Source organism: Pithys albifrons, chromosome 1, assembly GCF_047495875.1.
Source record: "Pithys albifrons albifrons isolate INPA30051 chromosome 1, PitAlb_v1, whole genome shotgun sequence".
Lineage (NCBI taxonomy): Eukaryota > Metazoa > Chordata > Aves > Passeriformes > Thamnophilidae > Pithys > Pithys albifrons.
The window spans coordinates 106,720,976-106,740,431 of NC_092458.1; the positions used below are offsets into that span (position 1 = coordinate 106,720,976).

General features: G+C 40.1%; 1 protein-coding gene across 9 annotated transcripts in view; it reads left to right on the forward strand.

Annotated features, from left to right (window-relative positions):
- NRIP1 (nuclear receptor interacting protein 1) overlaps positions 1–19,456 on the forward strand; it is a 97,420-nt gene that overhangs the window by 49,699 nt on the left and 28,265 nt on the right. Inside the window, exon 1 of one of the 9 annotated variants that reach the window (XM_071563217.1) lies at positions 253–264. The exons of the other annotated variants lie outside the window; for them this stretch is intronic. The gene's annotated coding sequence lies outside the window, so the exon portion shown is untranslated. Of the gene's footprint in view, positions 1–252; positions 265–19,456 lie in introns of those variants that run through there. 9 annotated transcript variants of the gene reach the window in all.

The window sequence follows — 19,456 nt, forward strand, 5'->3', positions numbered from 1 at the left end:
CCTCATGTATGTGTTCTGACCTTCATCCACGGAGGAATTGTTCCTGTACTGGGGCAGTGAGTGACCCAGGCACTGACTTTGAAGGGTTTGAAGAAGATGCTGCTGGGGAGGTTGGAGAGGTCGGAGAGAAGGTGGCTCTGTTGATCCAAAAAATGCACAGAGTGATGACCCTGTCAAAGTCTTTCAGTTCTGGGAAGGACAAGGATGTAATCTGGAGCTGAGTAGCAAAACCCAACTGGTGTGGATTAAGATACAGCTATTTGGGTGAGTGCGTGCGTGCTGATTGAAATGTAGGAAATAATGTAACATGGCTGACCAAAAGTATCTGGATTAAATCTGATTTACTTTTTTAGTTCTTAATCTCCCTGCTCTTTGTTTTGTTATTGCTTATTTTATTTGTTTGGGATGATGTGCTCTGTTACTGTTTTTGTCTGAGTTATGGGATTTTTGGTGGGTTTTTTGCTTATTTGTTTTGTTTCCTGAATCCTTGTCTTTTCGTCTAATTTTTCCTTAATTATTTTTTTCTTGCATTTACACCCTATCCCTAAGCACTATTTACTTCACTCTGTATCTTCCGCGTCCCTTTCAAGGCATATTCAAAGTGGTTTATTCTTGGGTTAGGTCTTGAAAATGGTAAAAGCAACATTGAATGTTTAGAGAGTTTAGGACAAAGTTCAGACAGTGCCCCAGCTCAGTATAGCCCTGTATGTCTGTATTCACATTGTCTTGCAGGCACACATTAAAGCTGAAATAGTCTTACAGCCTTAGACTGCGTAATTATTCCTTTGATTTAACAGAGGGAAGGAAAATGTGGGGGGAAAGACATCAGAGTTGGCTGGGTACGTGGGATTCAGCTTGGGAGAGCTGTAATACCAGGAAGAATTTTTTTCAGAATGCCTTTCAGTCATATCTGAGGTCTGGGATGTCTAAATCCATATCAAACATGATTTTTGGGAAGGCTGGTCTGATCCGTGCATGGGTGGTATGGAGTCAGTGTTTCCTTTTTGAGATTAATCACTGTAATATTTTAATAAAATGGATGTACAACCTACTTTACTAAAAAAGGCAAATGGTGTGCAATATTAAAGACCTAGAAAGTGCACTAAAATGATGGCATTTAATATTAAGATTTACCTTGCATGAACAAAAAGCAAACTGACTGTATTTGAAGCTGCTGCTGCTCCATCATTAACTTGGAAACTAATTTTGGTCTTTCTTGAACTTGTTTAAACTTCGTTTCAGTCACCACCAGTAGTTTATTCCACTGTGCTTAGCATTAAATACTTCTGCAGGACTGATCTATTTAATGTATTTTGAATAAGCACTTTGAAAATCTCTGTCATCTCAGAATATCTTCTTTCCTGATGAGAAATCAACCAAGTTTGGCATGACAAAAATTTGAGTTTCATTGAGAGTTTTGCAACTATATGTGCCTGTTGCAAAAGTTTTCTTATGTGAGACAGAACTTGATGGAGAAATGTAGCTCTGGAGTGCGGTTTCTGCTGTTCTCTGGCTGTGATGAGAGAAAGGAGTAACCCAGGTGCTCAGCTGTCCTAGTGGCTGTTCTGGATGTGGGGACCTGCAGACCCCAGGGCTTACCTCTTACCTGCCAGCCTTCATAAAAAGCAGCTTCATATCTGGCATAGCTTCCCTCTCAAAGGAACATTGCCAAAAATTGTTTTTCCTAAATGAGTCATATTTTGAGAGTAGAAGACTTTCTACTCAGTGTTTTTGTTTACATCCACAGAATTAGACACCTGACTAAAGGAAGAAAATCTCTTACAGGGACATTGCCAAGTTCAACAGGTTGTAAGCATTGCTTGTTAAACTTTTTTTAAAAAGAATGTGGGGATGTTTTATGTAGTACATTTTTTAGCAACAAGTTGAGTGTGAGGAGAGAAGAAGGTAGGAGAGTGTAAATGCCATGTGCGGCTGATAAAGGAAAAGAGCTCACCCACTTCTACCATACAACAGTAGACCCAGAAATCAGAGTTCCAGTCTCGTCCAGGTTTGTACTGTGCTTTTGGTGAACCCATACAGACCACTGAAAACTGAAGCCTTAACTACCCTAATGGAGGAGCATAACTGAAGTTGTACAGGGGTTTTGGCCCTTTCCTGCTGTTTACCTTTTGAAAATTGGTGGTGTGGTTTGTATAACACGTATAAAGCATAGCCAGTGTTTCTGCGTTGGTTGGTGCATGACACTGAGGGACATTTATATGTCATGTTAGTTGTTGTAAGAAAGTATGACTTTCAGAAGCTGCAGACATATAAAATGCTTTATTAGCTTTATTTCCTATTTCAGACAACTGAGAAGTGCAAAGTTGTTTTCTTGGTGGGTGGATTAAAGGATTTGCTACATGTTCTTTATCGTTATGAAAGACTAGCAAATCCTGTTTTCATGTGGGTTGGTAAATTTTTATGAATAATTGGTCAAATGAATTTAACTATGCATTTGATTTGTGTTGGGGTTTTTCTTTTTTTTTCCTCCACAGTACTAATTCTCATGTTTTTAGAATGAGTTATTTTTTTGCGTGACATCTCATACAATCCTCAGAAAAACATTCTGGGAAAGGGTTTCATTTTTAAAATACCGTAACAGTCCAGTACCTTTGGTTGAAAATCACGTATCAACGAGCCTTCATTGTGTTGAAATGATGCTGTTTCTCAGCTGCATTCTGTGATTCCACTGTCTCCCTAAGGAATGGGGAGTATCTTCATATTTCTGATGATGGCTGGTTGGCGTCTGTGAGATCTGCTTATTTTTCTGTGTCAGTCATGGGCATTGATCTGTCCTTGAATTTGTGGACTCAATTTTGCAAGTTTTGTGTTTGTCCCATCATCCATCTGTTGTCCCCACCTCATGACTAACTAGTGTTGAAGCCGGTAGGTTGATTCATGTGATTAGATTTCCCCTGCTCAGGTTCAGTCACTGTTGTCTTTGTACTCAACGATCCATTTGCTTGTTGTAAGGTCAAAGAGGATGATTCCATGGGCAGAATTCTTTTTCTGTATTTTTGATTTTGAAACTTCCTGCTGATAAATGAAATAACTGTGTCTAGAAGCTTACCTAGTTGTTAATAGAAATTCTAACCCTTACAATTCAGAAAAGTTAGTTAATAAGGCATAAAATAATTGGGTGCTGTTACTTCTATGTGATGACAAAGAAACATCTGCTTGAAGAGCTTATAGTGACCCAGTTTAAATGGTCTGCACAGTGCTAAAACCAGTTCTACAGTATCAGGGTTTTTTTTTTTTTCTTTTTCATTTTGAAAGAATCAAAGATAAATGTCTTGCACATTAAGGAGATGAGCTGTAATAAAACATATATGGATAATATGGCAGCAGTCCAAGAGCATTAGTATGCGTGTCCTGATTGGGTTGTGGTGGCAGCTAGCAGTCACTCTCAACTTACAGCTAAATGTTACTCAGTGAGCATGGAGAGCCTTCCTCTGTGAGCTGTTCCCCTTTTGGAAGGAGGAAACTCACCCCAGTTTAAGACAGTTCTTTCCTGGTTTGATGTGAAACCTGTTAGTTTGGAGAACTAAAGCTGAACTTCTCCAGGGAGCCACATTTGTCACGGCGGGTCTGGGCTGCAGATGATGGTTTCTGTAGATGTGCAGATGACTGTTAGGATGGAGCACGAGCGTGTTGTAACAAAGCTGTGGGCAAGACAGCTGTGCTGCCACAGGACTGGTTGTTCTAACAGACATGGAGCAAAATTCTTATATATTAGGAAGTACATGGCAGGTACATGAGCACCATCACTACTGCATGGGAATTTCTGCCCACTTTTTTAATAAAGCAGAGGATACAGGTTCTTATGAAACATAGCAGTGGGAAATCAGATGTGAGAGTAATTCCCCTAGCCCTTGCCTGCTTCCTTCCTGTATCTAATTAGCCATTGGGGAGGACAGCAAGGAGTGGGTGGCTGGCCAGATAAATTGTTATGGTGGATTCCATCCAGCCAGCAAACTGCAGCTTGGGTGCTCTGGTTTGGATCACAAAAAAAGGTTTATATGAATTTCTGACTGAGCTTGCCTTGAAAGACACATATGTTAAATACTGATGGCTTGTTTAAAGACCAGGTTCTTGCTGTGTTCTTAAGCAGCAGGTTTTCAGAAGATCTTAGAAACTTCTTTTCCATGATTATCTATTTATTCCCTTTGCTGGGGCAGGAGTAATCTTTACTGCTTGTCTGCATTATTGCATGCTTCTTGCAAGTGTTCAGGCTTTTACTTTATTACCCTTTGGAGACACTTTCACAGAGAAATGAACCTTGATGTCAGGTGGTAGTGAGCATGAATATTCCAGAGCCAAATTGCTCCTGCTGTGGAAAACCTTGTACATAGGAACAGAATTAAAGGAAAGAAATTTTCCATGAGGTTCTTCCCATAGACATTTCTTATTTATTCTTTATGCTTGAATTGTGAATGTGATAGATCAGAGGAGAAGGCTTCCTCATGAGCATGGGAGATCCTTTTGGTGATGTTGGGGTACATGACATAGAGCCATCTGTGTAGGCGAACTCTGTGTACAGTTGTTTTTGTTGGTTTTCTGATGCTTTTTGAGGGTACTGTAATGTTAATTGTGTTCTTATGAGAAAATAAATTAGGTCCTTTTATTCTTTCAGTGGTCAGTACCTTGTTGTTGATGGTTTATTTGGTGTTTCTTAGTACTAACTCAAACATAACAAGGAGGAAAGGTTTAGAGTTTTGTGTCAATTCTCTCCCTGTTATGGCTGATTAATTAACCACAGAAAGTTGAGACAACCTGTAGGAGCACATCTGATATTTACCTATACAACTATTTTAAAAAGGATGTGAGTTATATTTAGAGTAGTAGCCACAACATTCCATCTTTATTATCTTTTTGAAATTAGTACTCAGTTTGGCCTTTTCCCATTGCTGCATTTCTGCTTATCTGTGGTTTCTCAAGAGTTGTTCACCTGTACAGCAGGAAAGATGAAATATTAAAATAATGTTATTTTTTATTATTATATAAGTTATGTACACTTCTAATAGCTCAAACCATTTTTTTATGTTAATGAAAGTTTTGAAAGCTGAAAATTTTATTTTTAGTTGTGTTTTGTTTTTGTTTGAGGAAAATAATTGTCCTTACAGGATTTTAATTTGGTAAATCTGTGTTTTTATGTAGATTTATGCCTTTTGAAGAATGCATTTTATGTCTCTGTTTGGCACAGACATACTATTAGTCATCCATAAATGAAAATAATTGAAAAGTGACAAAGGTTTTGTAAATGTTTTGAAATCTTTGGGTGCATTTAAAAGATTTGTGAAGGCTTCATATTTCTGGTTATTTAAATCAGTCAGTCTCGAGTTGGCGGTCACAGCAATTGTTCTACTGGCAAAATATGAAGAATTAGACAAACTTGAATGGTGTGCACTAAATAGGAACTTAATGTGTGTTCTGAAAAAGCAGAACAGTTTTAGTGTGCTCTGTATTTTCCTAAGCCAGTACCTTTGCAGAATGTGCCATAGTTTGAAAAATTGTTATGAGTATGGAGCTGTTGTGTGCTCATTTATAGGGAAAATGTGTTTGGGCAGAGGGGTTATGTCTGTTACAAGACAAATGAGAGGCTTTGTTTCTAAAAGGGTCTGTCTAGTGTTTCTCAGAAAGGGAGGAGTACGGTTCAGGATAATGGCCTAGGAACTTTCTTGCCTTTCCACTACTTTTTATTATTTTTATTGTTATTTACTTAAAAACACTACTAGTTCTTAAATAAGGAAACAGTCCTTACTTAAGCTTATGGTTTTGACTAGAAACAGGATAAATCTCACTTTCTAGTACTGCAGTTTCTGTTGACTTTATTGTGAGATTTGATACCACTTTTGAGTTACATGCTAGGAAATAGTCAAGAGGTCTAAAACTTGGAAAGGTATTAGAGACTCATAAGCGTTTGAATTTCTAAAGTTTAAAAAAAAAAGAGAGTCTAATACATTGCGAATTCTGATGCATGCAGTAAAGTGGGAATCCCTGGCTCAAGTAGAAGGCAAAGAACCTCCAATTTAAAATTGAGAATATTGTAAACTGAAATAACAAAATAGCAAGAGAAAGCTTGTGGTAGAAGAGTTTCTGACACTCTTGCTGGCTGGAGAGGAGGAGAGGTCTGAGTCACTGTAGGACCTAGGAATTAATATTGTTGAAGATAAAATGAAGGCTGTTTTGGAAAAGGAAATGCTGTTGGCAACTGAGCGCCCAAATACACTTGATAACCAGGAATTGCTGCTGAATACTGTTGGCTTCAGCTATTTTGTTGGACAGATGGAAACAGTATTACAGTGTGATCATTGCTGGAACTGAACAAGTGTAATTCACTCTTCTTTTGAGCTTGACTGGTTGACAGCTTCTTACTCTCTTCTCCCAATGGCCTGGGCTACCAAGATAAAAGTGCACATGTCTAAGGTGGATGCACACGTGGAAATACAGTACATGGATATAAAACATGCCTGCCTGCCAGACACTTTCACTTCTCATGGCTAGCTGTATTTTCTGTAATCACTATGCTGCTTCTCGCTTTGAGATATCTGAGATTTCCACAGACAAATGAAGAGTATTTAAATAAGACTATTTGAAGGTGAACATTAGCATTGTAGCATTTCAGCGATGATGCAGACACTGATATATTTGTTAAAAACCCCAAAATACACTGTTGTTTTCTTTTCCCAGGCTTGTGATATTTTTTTGGCAGTCAGATGCTGACAAAATATTAATAATATTTAGTACAGCACAATCAGGACTGTAAAGAAAATAAGTGCTTCCTTATATTACCCCCCTCAATCCCACATCATTAATCATAAGAAGAAAGAAGTGGTACAGAAACCTGAAGAGGTTAGTTAGGGTGATGAAAGAAGATGTCTGAGGAATAGGGAATCTTGTTTAACTTTGTGAGAGGTAATAATAAACAAACTTGTGGATGTTTTTTATATTGCAAATTAATGTTGAATGTAGGTAGCTCGAAACCCTACCCTCCCTTTTAAGTGCAAATTTAGAAAATGTTATGTCTGGTGGAACAGGGGAAGGAGCTCAAGGACCTTATTCTATGTACTGGGTGCCTTCAAAGGCTACGAGTGGGAGGTGTAGCTTAGACTTTCAGATTCCAGGAGTTGGAACTGATTTTTATATCATGTTTATACCTTCCAGATATGGGTGGGTGCAGAGATTGAAGATAAAATTAGAGCCTATGCTGTTAAAGGTAGCCAAGTTGAATTATTAAGAAGCAACTGATTAAGGTGTTTTTCACCATTTAAAGATGTTTCCAGACATCACTTTGCTCTGAAATGCACTTAAAAAAATTCTGTGCTCTGCAGACAGCCAAAAAGCTGTGCTTGTGAATGTTAAAAATGACCTTGAGCAGAAGAACTCAAAGGTTGTTGGTGGCTTTGTACTGAATAAAATAAACTGGTACAGCAATGAGAAAAACCTGCATTAAGGTTCAGGGTCTGATTCAGCAAAACACATTTAATCTTAAACATGGATACAGTCGTTATTCTTCTGCAAATGCTCATGTAATTCCTGAGCAGGGCACAAGTTAAATATAAGAATAAAAGTGCATATAATATGAAGTGTTGATAGTGTCCTTAAATTGGTATCTGAGATGTCTGAAGCAGGAAATGAACCCCACCAAAATGAGCGGTGATATCTGTTCAGGTCATCAACCTCATTTGCTTTGAGATGCCCATTGTGGAAAGGTGTCCCCTGGTTTAGAAGTTATTGCTTTTGATGAAACATATGCAAAAAATTGCTGCTGTGTTTGATAGTTCTTGGAGACCTAAATTAAACATCAGGTTTTACTAGAAAGCTGTGGAAAACGCCTGGATAATCGAGATCTCAGTAGAGTAAGATTATTTTGTTTGTATCACAGAATCATAGAATGGTTTGGGTTGGAAGGGACCTTAAAGATCACCTAGGCAGGGACATTTTCCACTGGATCAGGCTGCTCCAAGTCTCATCCAGCCTGGCCTTGAACACTTCCAGGGATGGAGCATCCACAGCTTCTCAGGGCAACCTGTGCCAGTGCCTCACCACTCAAGAGTCAAGAATTTCTAATATCTAAACCTACCCTCTTTCAATTTGGAGCCATTTCTCCTTGTCCTGTCACTGCAGCCCCTTGTAAATAGTCCCTTGCCATGTTTCTCGTTGACTCCCCTCAGGTACTGGAAGGCCACAATTACGTCACCCCAAAGCCTTCTCTTTTCTAGGCTGAACAATCCCACTCGTTAGTCTTTCCTCATAGGAGAGATGCTCCATTCCTTCTCATCAACTTGGTGGCCCCTTCTGGACTTCCTTCAACAGATCTCTGTGTGTGCTGAGGACCCTGGAGCTGGATGCAGCGCTATATAAACACTAATAATCTATTAAGAATTTTTTTCCCTTGTGGATGTGGAAAGGATTGCTGTATTTGATCACTTTAACCTACATTATTCAGTAGCTCCTGCCCTTAACTGTTACTTTCAAGTAATAGTTACTTAATGTATTATATACTACTATAAGCAGTATATTGTATACTAGCATAAGAATGCCATCTCTATCAATAGGAATAGTATTAATTTTCATTTTTTGAGTATGTTTTTCTTTGTAACCATTCTGAGATTTATCAGTGCTAATGTTTTAGCTGTTATTTCAGTGCTTAGTTTGTATCTAGTGCTGCTTCCTTTCTCGTGAAAACTTATTTAATATATTAGTATATTAGCACTGTAAAGAGCAATCCATCAAATTACCTATTTAGTCATGTTACTTAAAATAAGTATTCCCCCTTACCTAACTTCCACTTAAAAATTGCTGTGCTTTATACTATAGGTAGCTCACAAAAAGCATAACAATGCATAATAATGAGTCATAATTTGCAACTCTTGTCTCTAGAAAAGTCTCTGGTGTGGTGCTAGACTAGGGGCTGCACTGGATGCTGCTGAGAAGTCAAGTCAGCAATGCTGGGAGACATGGTCGGTCACAAGACAATTTTTCAACTGTTTCTCGTTAATACCACTACCAGTGGAACTATCTGTGTTTGCTCCCAAGAGAATGTTTTCATCAATAGCATCTTTAGCAAATACAATTTTAGTTACAAATGGGATCCAGGTGGGAAGAGAGTTCATTAGATCAAGTTCTGCCATCTTTATCCCTTTTTCTCTGCAGCACAGAGGTACATTCTCCACAAAATAAGGCTTATGCTTAAAGAATGTGCACGTTGTGTAGTCAGAATCAGCAGCTGGAAAATGGCAGCATTAAGGTTGAGTGGGCAGCCTGTACTTGGATGGTCTGTAAAATGCTCGGCTGGTCCTTTATATGCCATGTGTGTGCTAGTGTGAGCACAGCTGTGTAGGGAGCCAGGTGGGCAGAGGACAGCCCAGCTCTCTGCAACTTGCTGTCCCTGAGAAATTCTAGCTATGAAGACCACTTTCATCAGATGGGTAGAAATGAGTTACTGTCCAACTTCACAGATGTTACATTGTCATGATGGTTGTGGTTTGGGTACTGCTGTAGGTTTGGAGTTGTGTGTGACTGCACTCACTGCTTCTGATGCTCCTAGGGACAGCTTGTTTGGAAAGTTTTCACTGGACTATTGTGGCCCTGGAAGAAAGCTGTTAATTTGTATTTTTGGCTTTTGGCTTCTACTTTTGGCAGAGCCACACAACGTGTCCCATACTTGGCAGCAACAACTGTGTGGCTTGAAAGCTTTCATTGCGTCTTTGAATCACCCTGCTCAGCTGAAATATTGCAATAGGAGTTCTTTGTTTTTGTTTTGGGGGTTTTCACAACACATGGTGTTTGGAAAACCTGTAATATATTTTTGTCTTATTACACTTTGGAGAAGCTTAAGAAACTGCGGGTGCTGCACGATCAGCTGTGCATACCATGAAAATACATCTTAGTGTTTTCTCCTGGGCTAACATGTAAACATGTGAACTACTTAAACTGGTCTCTTCTAATCCCTCTTCCTGCTAACTCTGGGGTAAATTGGAAAATTTTCTAGGAAACACAGTTTAGGACCCAGTACTGCAATAAGTGTGTAATAGGGTAAGTGACTAAACTTCATTTGCTTTTTTTAAAGCCACACCTGGCTGCCTGTATGGCATCCTGCCAATTCAAAGGCTGCAAAAAGGATACCTTTCTTCAGAAAGATCAATGGACCCACATGTGTGGGTCTGCTCAGTCTCCCTTTGCCAGAGTCCCTGATGTGGTGGAGAAGGTGCCTGGGGTGGTGTGCCCCCTGTGGCCGAGGTGGCTGAGCCCCTGGGGCAGAGCACACCCTGAGGCTGCTGCTGAGTAATCACAGGGGTGCTCCTGACATCCAGGTGCTGCAGGAACACTGTGGCCCTCTGTCCAGGCGTAACAAATGCCTTGAAAACCTTGGCACGTCTGTGGAAAAGCATCGGTACGGGGCAAGTTCCTCCTCTGCTGATACAGAAGGCACCATTATTAATATTACTGAAAGTTAACGCCTTAAAATTGTTAGAGCCTTCTAACAAGGAGGGAGTTTCGTGAGAAGAGCTGTGGTTCTTGGGAGTCAGGGAGGGACCTATTTCAGTGGTAGGTGGAGGGTAGTGTTTACAGCAGTTCTGACACAACTGCCAAAGTTGTGTCCTTCTTCAGTAAACTTCGGTGTCTTTTGTTACTGTGTAACAGATTATAGTGCTTAAAAAATTACTGTACCAAACCAAACTAAATGAAGCCCTTAGTGCTCAACCAGAGAAGAATCACAACACCCTCTGCTGGTGCGAGTGACTCCTCATCTCCTCAAGGACTTGCCTGGCAGATATCCTAGAAATAGTAAAAGACAGTTCTGAAGTGTGATGCTGGCTCTTTTCAATTAAACTGAGGGTGTTTTAACCCATTATTTCCCCCCGTGCCCTGTAGAAATTTTTGTCAGTTTGGTCTGACCAATAACATTCCACCACTAAAACAGATGGAGGGAGGGTGGTGATGGTTTTTTTTTCTTTGCTTTAAGATGTAGGAATCTATGTTGCTTTCTAACTAAACGCACAGAAGGCTACCTCTAGTTGGCAACTCTTGCTGGAGGTGAAGTTGGAGAATCTTTGTGCAAATATGTTTCTGAAGAATGTGCCCATCGCTTCAGTGTGCTGATAGTTGCATTCTAATAGTGCTGCCAAATCCATTGGATAAACCTGTGGTTTCATAGAGCAACCATGTGTTTCTAGGGCCTTTCCTAGAGGTTATCTCTGCATGTTTGCTAAAGTTTTTAGAAAACCTCTGTGTCACTGGTGAGATGATTAGCAGTCACAGACAGACAGGTTGCTTGGTTAGTTCTTTTTGTTTCCCAGCCCACAGAGTCATGCTCTCAAACTCTTGTAGGCCCATTGCATGTTAATATCCTCTGCTCTGCTTCCTTCTTGGGTCAGGATCACTGAAAAGGAGATCACAGGTTAAGATGAGAAGTGGTCCCTTTTTAATTTCTTCTCATAGCACATCAGGTGCCTGCCACAGGAACCCTCTGTGTGTTCCTGACCCTCCTCCTTACCTGCCTGGCCTTAGCATCACCACTTTCACTTGATAAAAGCATCTTCACCAGGATATTTGTGGAGGGGATGGGGGTTGAGGGACCGAGCATTTTTTCTGCAGCCAGTGAGCTGGGACCGTCCCTGCAGCGTGCTGGAAAAGGGACATTTTCAGCTGCGGGGGAGGCGAGAGATGGGGATGGAGACGGAGACGGGGACGGGGATGGGGATGGCTGTGCGGGGGGAGCCGTCTGGGTGCTCGGTGTGAGTAGCAGCACCGTTCCTGGGAGTGGTGGTTTACATAATTTCGTTATGAAAGAATGCTGCTGGTTGAGCCGTGGGTTATAAAGTGTGTCTCCAGCACGCATGCGATGCGCTGCCTCCTGCACGGGAAGGGTTAAGAGGAGACAACATCCTGTCAAAGACCTTGTTTTTAATTTTGCCTCTCACACTGGCACAGATCCGGCTAAGAGCAGCCCAGATTAGTTCGGAAAACCTTTGAAGAGATTTAAGATGTCCTTCAGCCAGTTTGAAGGTTTTTGTCTTGCAAATCCAGTACAAGGGCGCCTGCAGGCATCTCGACCCTTGCTGTGCTGCTGATGCAGCTCAAGGTCACACTAACCCGCCCTGTGACATTCAACAACACACACACACACACACACAAAATTATGCAGTGAAACTGCTTCAGCATTCAGGCAACCAACAACTTCCTCAGTTCCTGACTGAAGGAAGAAGTGTATATTTTTTTTGTCATCTTTTTTTTTTCTTTTGGCTTCGTAGATTTTTGCTGCAGGAAATAATCCAGGATTTCTGGTGTGTGTGATGACAAGGTCATTTCTTAATTAGAACACATGTAAAGAACAAAGCTAAATGGCTTCAAAACAGCTTTGTAGTTGATGGAGAGGATTTAAATTATTTAAAGAGATAGTCACCCAAGTATGATGGAAACTGAATTCTAAACACATTAACTCTTTCAGTACTCTACAGTTTCCATATGCTACTCAAAAGAAAATGTCAGACTTGCTAAACATTATTGCAACTGCTGTTAAATGAGCATTTTTACATGTATTTTTAGTTAGTGTTCCATTATGCTTTCTTTTATCAGAGTTACAAAAGCAAGATTTTTTTTTTTAAGTAAACAGTGAAATACTACTGGCTAGTGATAGAGAGATAGCCATAGGAAATTGCTTGTTGGAGATCAGTGATCTAATTTCTACTCCATCTCATATTTTGATGAATGTATTAGCATAAATATATATATATATATGTGTGAGTACATGTATGAATTACAGTGCAGGTGTACAGGTATTCTTTAGAACTGCCCTGGGAAAAATCTGGACTTCTATCCTCAGTGCTCAATGTGACTGCAAGGCATAAGAACATAACGAAAGTATATTAGGGAATGGGAAATGAAAGGAGAAAATTGATAAGAAATGGCAACCTCACTTTGTGTGAAATGACTGCGAGCTGGCTGGAAAGAGAAGCATCTTGGAATTTGATTTCTGTTCCTCAGATTTGTTTCTCTGACTCAAAGCACCTAAACAGGCACTGATACTGTTGTTTCAACCATGTGTTGATGTGGCTGTATGTTAATCTTATCCTCCTGATCTTTTTCTTTACTCTGTTTTCCAGTCTTATTCTCTAAATGCCAGAGGCTGGTTAGGTGACCAGCCTTCTGTGCTTGCCTTGGGCATGCAGAGCCCCAGGTATCTGTGGGCAGGGCTCACCTGGGTGCCCTTGAAAGGACAGACCAAATGCTTGGGAGGAGAAACTTTATTTACTGTGGTCTGTAGGACCTGCCTTTTGGTGCCAGCACACAGTAACTTTCCAGGTTGTCTGCTTGACAAAGTAGTAAGGGTGAAAAAATACGTGGGAATTGCTCACCCAAAAGGAAAAGGGCAAAAAAAATCATTGAGTAGAAACTTTACTGGCAAACTTTGGGCTCTGTGTATGCTCAGAGATACACACTACATGATCTGCGGAGAGCTGAAATGTGGAGAAATTTCCTCTGTATTTCCCCATGTAGTCAAAAGTCTCGCATTTAATTCAGTTTTAAATGTTTCAAGTGCAAATGACTTAAGATTCACTGAGAGTTTATTACTTCTGGTTGTTTTGGTTCTTGTTTCATTTGTTTTTTCTGGGGTGAATCTTGTTCAGCTGGAATAGGAGATGCAGCAAATGTCAGATGGAGTGTATTTACTCGAGAGAGATTGTGCTGGCTCTGAGGACCTCCTTCTGAGAAAGGAGGGAACTGCATTTGCCAGGATAAAGAGGGAAGATCTGGTGTTACAACTTTTTTCCTCTTTGGGTTGCTTTTTTTTTCCTTTCCTTTTGCTATCTGGCTCAGGCAAGGCTTGTGAGAAGAAAACGACAGAGGAAAACAGACTCCATACAAGAAAGACAAGGATAAGACAAAACTGATGTGCTCTGTGAAATCTGTATGCTCCTGCCCTTGCCTGGGGTGTGCTGTGCCCTTAATATTATGGGAGACCTAAGCTCACCTGCTAGTAATTTCTAATTTACTGTCCTAATTCATCGATTTGTTATCACTAATTGTACTTCATTTACTTCTGTGTAGTTTCCAGTACCTAAAGGGTTGAAAGGTTGCTGTAATTGGCACCCGCAGCTGCTCTTTCTTTTGACAGGGGATAATTTTGCAGCCTATGCTTTGTGTGACAGCTGCCTAATTGGGCATTCTCCCCTTGTAGCAAGCCTGCCTCCTCCAGCCTCCCTGCTGACAAATGGTGGTGGATTATAGATGAGGACACGCTGACCCATTCGACCTTGCTGAGGCAGCGGGGAGGGGCCTCCTGCTACTTGAGGGAAGCTTTGGGTCATTTAAAGGACAAGGTCATGAGCCAGGTGGGGAAATGACATGATATCACATGACAATAGCCCGATGACACGGTCAGTATGTCAAGGACAAACTCATCAGTATTGATTAACCCTGCTTTTTCCTGGTGTCTGTGCAAAGCCACTGTTATTTCAAAAATATTTTGCTAATTTTTTCTAGGTAAAGTGCCACATGTTATTTTGGGGAGCATTGGTGCAGTGTTTTCTTCTCAATATAGATCATTTGCAAAAGCAGTGCTGTTAAAAGCTCACTGATGGTCATTTACAGGGTTCATCTCAATGTTTTTGGTAAAATGTACATCTGCCTGTACTGCAGGGAAGATGCCATGAAGGATGCATGACAGGGCAGAACTTCGGGGGGGGGAAATCCTGCTTTGACATTTCAGTATTTCACTTTTCACTCCTACTTGAAAGGCACATGTGTGAACCTTTATGAAAACACATGTATCCATGTATGTAGAGCTGACTGGAACATGGGAGAAGTCTGTATTTAGAGAGAGCCAAAGAGAAAAGTTAAATGTAAATTGGATGTTTACAGAAAAAGTCTTGTATTAGCTCAAGGGTGATACAGTTAAGGTAAAGTCTTGCCTATTGTAAGAACTAATACAGTATCCAGCTATGCCAGGCAATAAAAACCTGCTAAGTGGGTTTTTGAAAATATTGTGAATACAAGTGACAGTGTTTTGAGAGCATCTTTGTTTTGCATTTCTATGCTAATAAACTTCAAGGTAAATGAACAGCTTGTTTGACATTTGCTATGTTAGACAATAATAAAATGCTTTCTTCTGGAGTAATTAGACTTGATAGATTGATTATGTTAAGAGGTAAAGATAAATATAATCAGAAAGAGAACTCTCTCGAAGGGAGTTGCTGCCTGTTTTTGAACTTTACCGCAGTCGTGGTGGTTTACCCAACACCTATTGGTGTGTCCCACATGTGTGTGTGTGTGCATATGCACACCTGTGCCCAAGTATTTGCATGCACCTGCAGACACAAGCAGCATGCACAGAGTTTCTGTGAAACCAGGAGAGGAACATTCACCAAGGAGCCCGGTTCCCTTTTCCAAGAGATCTAATTTGTTGTGGGATGCTGTTGTGTCTGAACGTCGTCAGTTCTCCGGGATGTAATTTTACTCCCCTGAGGTAAAAAGCCGTCAGTGGTAAAGTGTGATAAATTAGTTCACTCAAGTAGATGCGCGTGCGTGTGTATGTGTTTAATTCTGACCTTGCTGTGCATGTGTTTAGCTGCTCTCAGTGCCCGAGTCAAGCCCGGTGGAGGTTTAATCCTGTGCCCTTGTACACGTATACTTGATTAGTAGTTGTGGTTATCTCAGCAGAAGACATTCTGCCCTCCTCCTTGTATTGGTCGGGACCCAGGCATTGGGGAGTCAAGTCAAAGGAAAAAGAAAAGAGATTTTGCATTAGTATTCTATGAAAGCCTTACTGTCTGCAGAACAAATTGATTGCTACAGTGTACCTGTGCTTGGCACCACTGCTGTGAAAGAAAGGTATGGTTGTAATCTGTTTTATTGTATTACATATTGTGACACTCCAGGAATGTTTTAACATTCAGCTCTTCTGTGGCACATGCTAGAAGTCTAAGTAAAGAAAAATATATGAATGAATGAAAAGTATGTGGGGCTGTCGTATCAGCAGCTTTGTTTACTACAGTGAACTAAGTAGCCCCTACTAATGAGACAAATTTATGTGCCAATGGCAACGTAAGGAGATGATTAACTGAATTCTCTGTATTATATTCAGTTACTCACTTCAGTGTCAGTAGTTGCTGTGTACCTACACAGATAAAATTCTAATTAATGTTTCAAGGGGGTTTTGGTTTAGCTTTTAGCGAGATGATAAATGTGAAATATACTTGAACATGGATGTGTGTGCCTCTTTAAATGAAGATGTCTTGTTTTTTACTAGTTTTTAATCTGCTGCGCTGGTCCTACGTGTGTGTGGGGGTGGGTATGGGAGGGGAGGTATAAAAACCTGCGAATCTTAGATGTGCTGCTGTGATAAACAGAGAAAGAACAAAGCTGAGGAAAAGTCTTAAGGATTTGAGTCTTCACATCTTTCAACCCCCCCCCCCCCCCCTTTCCTAGTAATGTGTAAATATGCACCCGTATTTTAATGAGAAATCTAGTGCTCTTCATTTTCTGAACATAGTTGCAGACTTTACATAGTTGATTCTCTGGTATTATAAATGCTCAGTTGATGTCAGTTGTGTTTGATGGGAAGTATGAAACACTCCATTAATAAAATTCAAGCTGTTTCACAGAGAGCTGTGCTTAGTCCTTCATTCTTGGCATCACTGAAATCGTGTTGGTGATTATTTGGATGTTTGCTTGTGGTCATTCAGAAACATCTGAAGTATCTGCTCTTGTCATGCAGACATTCCGGACTAATTAAGTTTAGGACAGGTGGCAGACTCCTCCTGGGCATTTAAATGTGTGTGTAAACCTAACCTAATAACTTGATGAGAAAATGAAAATCCATCTTTCCTAGTGCGTTATCACCACGGACAAGCCACAGAGGTATTTGTGAAATCCTCTTCCCACTCTTTGTCCTGGCAAGTGAGAAGTCAATGCGTTGCTTTAAGGAAGTGAGGGACTTGGGAACCGCTGCATGCTGAGCTGAAGTCATGCACTGTAATAGTTACTTCTGTCATGTGGCCCTGCTGATTTAAGATTAACACTTTATAGATGTGTGGTGTATTTCTATGAGTGTATTCTTGAACTTGTATTTTACACCTTGCGAAGAGTGTGGATACAGCCTTATGCATGCGAGTTGTTGATCTTTGAGATCCTCTGACAGCTAAGAAAATTTTGAAGAACCCCAGTTAGGGAGGCTCTGTGATGTGACTGTTTGGACTCAAATAGTGACTACTCTGATTGCAACTCATTAGACAAAACTTATTTATTCCAAAGCAAGTACTTTGTGAGTGAGCTATTCTTCCCCTTGAATTACTTCTAAAAACAACCCCCAAAAACAAAAGACAAAACAAAACACCCACCAAAAACAAACAAAAAACCCATAAAGACATGTTGTAATGATAACAAAAGTTGGTAAAAACAGTTGCACAATTTACACAATGGATCTCAAGATGCAGGAACTTTGCCATATTTAACTAGGTTTTGGAAGTTAATTGCAGCACTGCTGCAGAAATGGTTAAACCTTATCTTAAATTCTGGATGGACTTTTTGTAGATTTTAACCAGTTCATGGGAGAAAGTTGAATTCTGAAGAAGGTGTTAGATAAATACAGGGCAATACTGCATTTCAATGCAATTAACTTTTGTTCATAAATAATTCAACCTATGACTTTAAATAAATGATTAGAGGAAAAGAAAATGACATGTGATTAAATCCAAGTCCTTGAAAACAGTTTACCAGTCAAGATTGCTATGATTGCTTTGGGACTTGTTGTAATTCCACTATTGGAAAAGCCAGTTCTGAGGGTTTGTGGAGGTTTTGGTTTGGGGGTTTTTGTCATTTCTCAGTGTATCAATAGAGAGATGTGGTAGACTCCTTCAAATCATAGTTAAAAGAGGACTGATGAGTGTTGTGTTTTTTATATCTTTATTTTCTTATTGCCATGAAATGTATCTGCTTGCCTAGCATTTTCCTGGTTTTCTTCCACCAACCCCACACCAAATGGAGAATGAAAAGATGTTTGCAGAATTAAAACTTTTACTGCTGACTTTAATGAATGAGCATAACTGGCAGCATTAAAATCTTGATGAAATTTTTGGAATACAACTTGGCCTGGGGTAGACTGCTATATTTTGGGTGGGATGGTGGGAAAGATACCAAATGAGGGGGGAAAACCCCAAACCAAAACTAAACACAAATCCCCAACCAAGTAAGTCAGATTTTTAATAACCCTTCTTACTTACATTAGAGGCATGCAGTTGATTCCAGCATTGGTTAACTGTGTGACCACTTTTCCTCTGGAAATATGTAATCAAGTTTCAAGTAAAAGTGATGCTTGAGTGTTATCATCAATTTGGGCAGATTTTAGAGGTGAATTCCAGTTTAGGTCTGTTTTTGAGAGGTAGCTGTGCCCTGCTACCAGGCATTGTGAAATGCTTGTTCCCCATCTCCACCCGCTTTCCTTCTGTTATCATGCTCTACCATAGTAAAGCAAAGAGGAAGTGGAGGTGTTGCATAACTTCTCAGAGTAAATAGATTTTCTGTGCAGATACTGAAGGCAGCCTTAACTGAAGCAGTGCTGTCCTTACCAGATTCCTGCTAATGCTACAGGCAGTTGTGTAATTAATGGCCTTGTGTACTGAACTGAGGCTGCTGGGAAACCTCTGGAGGGAATTATTTTGTCTATTGTGTTGGTTAACTTTCCCTGAAAATTAAGTGTGTTGGTGATACTCTGTTGGGGTTATGAGGGAGGATTTTGCAAGGCCTGATGAAATAATCTCTGGCATCATTTTGCTGACCGCTGGACAAAGTATCTGCAGCAACGGAACCAGACTGAATGGTTGAAATGGAACTGTTAATAAAAACATGATCAGCCTTACTTGAGGAGATGAGTGTGCTAAGATAAGAAAGTAGAAAGTTGTGCTTAAAAAGTCCTAGTGTGTTTTTAAGATGTTTTGGTTGTAAAATCATATTGAGAATTGGGACCTGTTTTTGGTAGTAGCATTATACCTAGTGCAGTGGTTGTAAAGAATCTGGAGTAGGCAAAGATTGTTAATCTACTTTGTCTAATCTGTTCTCTTGAAGCCATTTGAAAAACCTTATTAAAAGTATACCGGCACCTTTTTTTTTCTTTGTTTGAATCTCTGTTGCTGTAATATCAACCATAGGTGGCACTGACTATTAGCAGTTAGAAGGTTTGGGATGTTTTCCCTCCTCCCAAACTTACCCCTTTAAGTGACTGGCAGCCTCCTGATCCATTTTTCTCTCACTCTGGCAAAGAGTATGTGGCAGATATCTGCAAGTTCTACAAAGTAATAGGTATAGGAACTGAGTTGTTTATTCATTGACTTTGGTGAGTTTGGAAACATCCAGCTTCTGAAGTTAGAATTTCAGTATGTACAAACTCATCAGGAAAAATGTTAATATTTGTTGCTGAGGGATGAATATTCTATCTATGCCTTTTGGCTTTGAA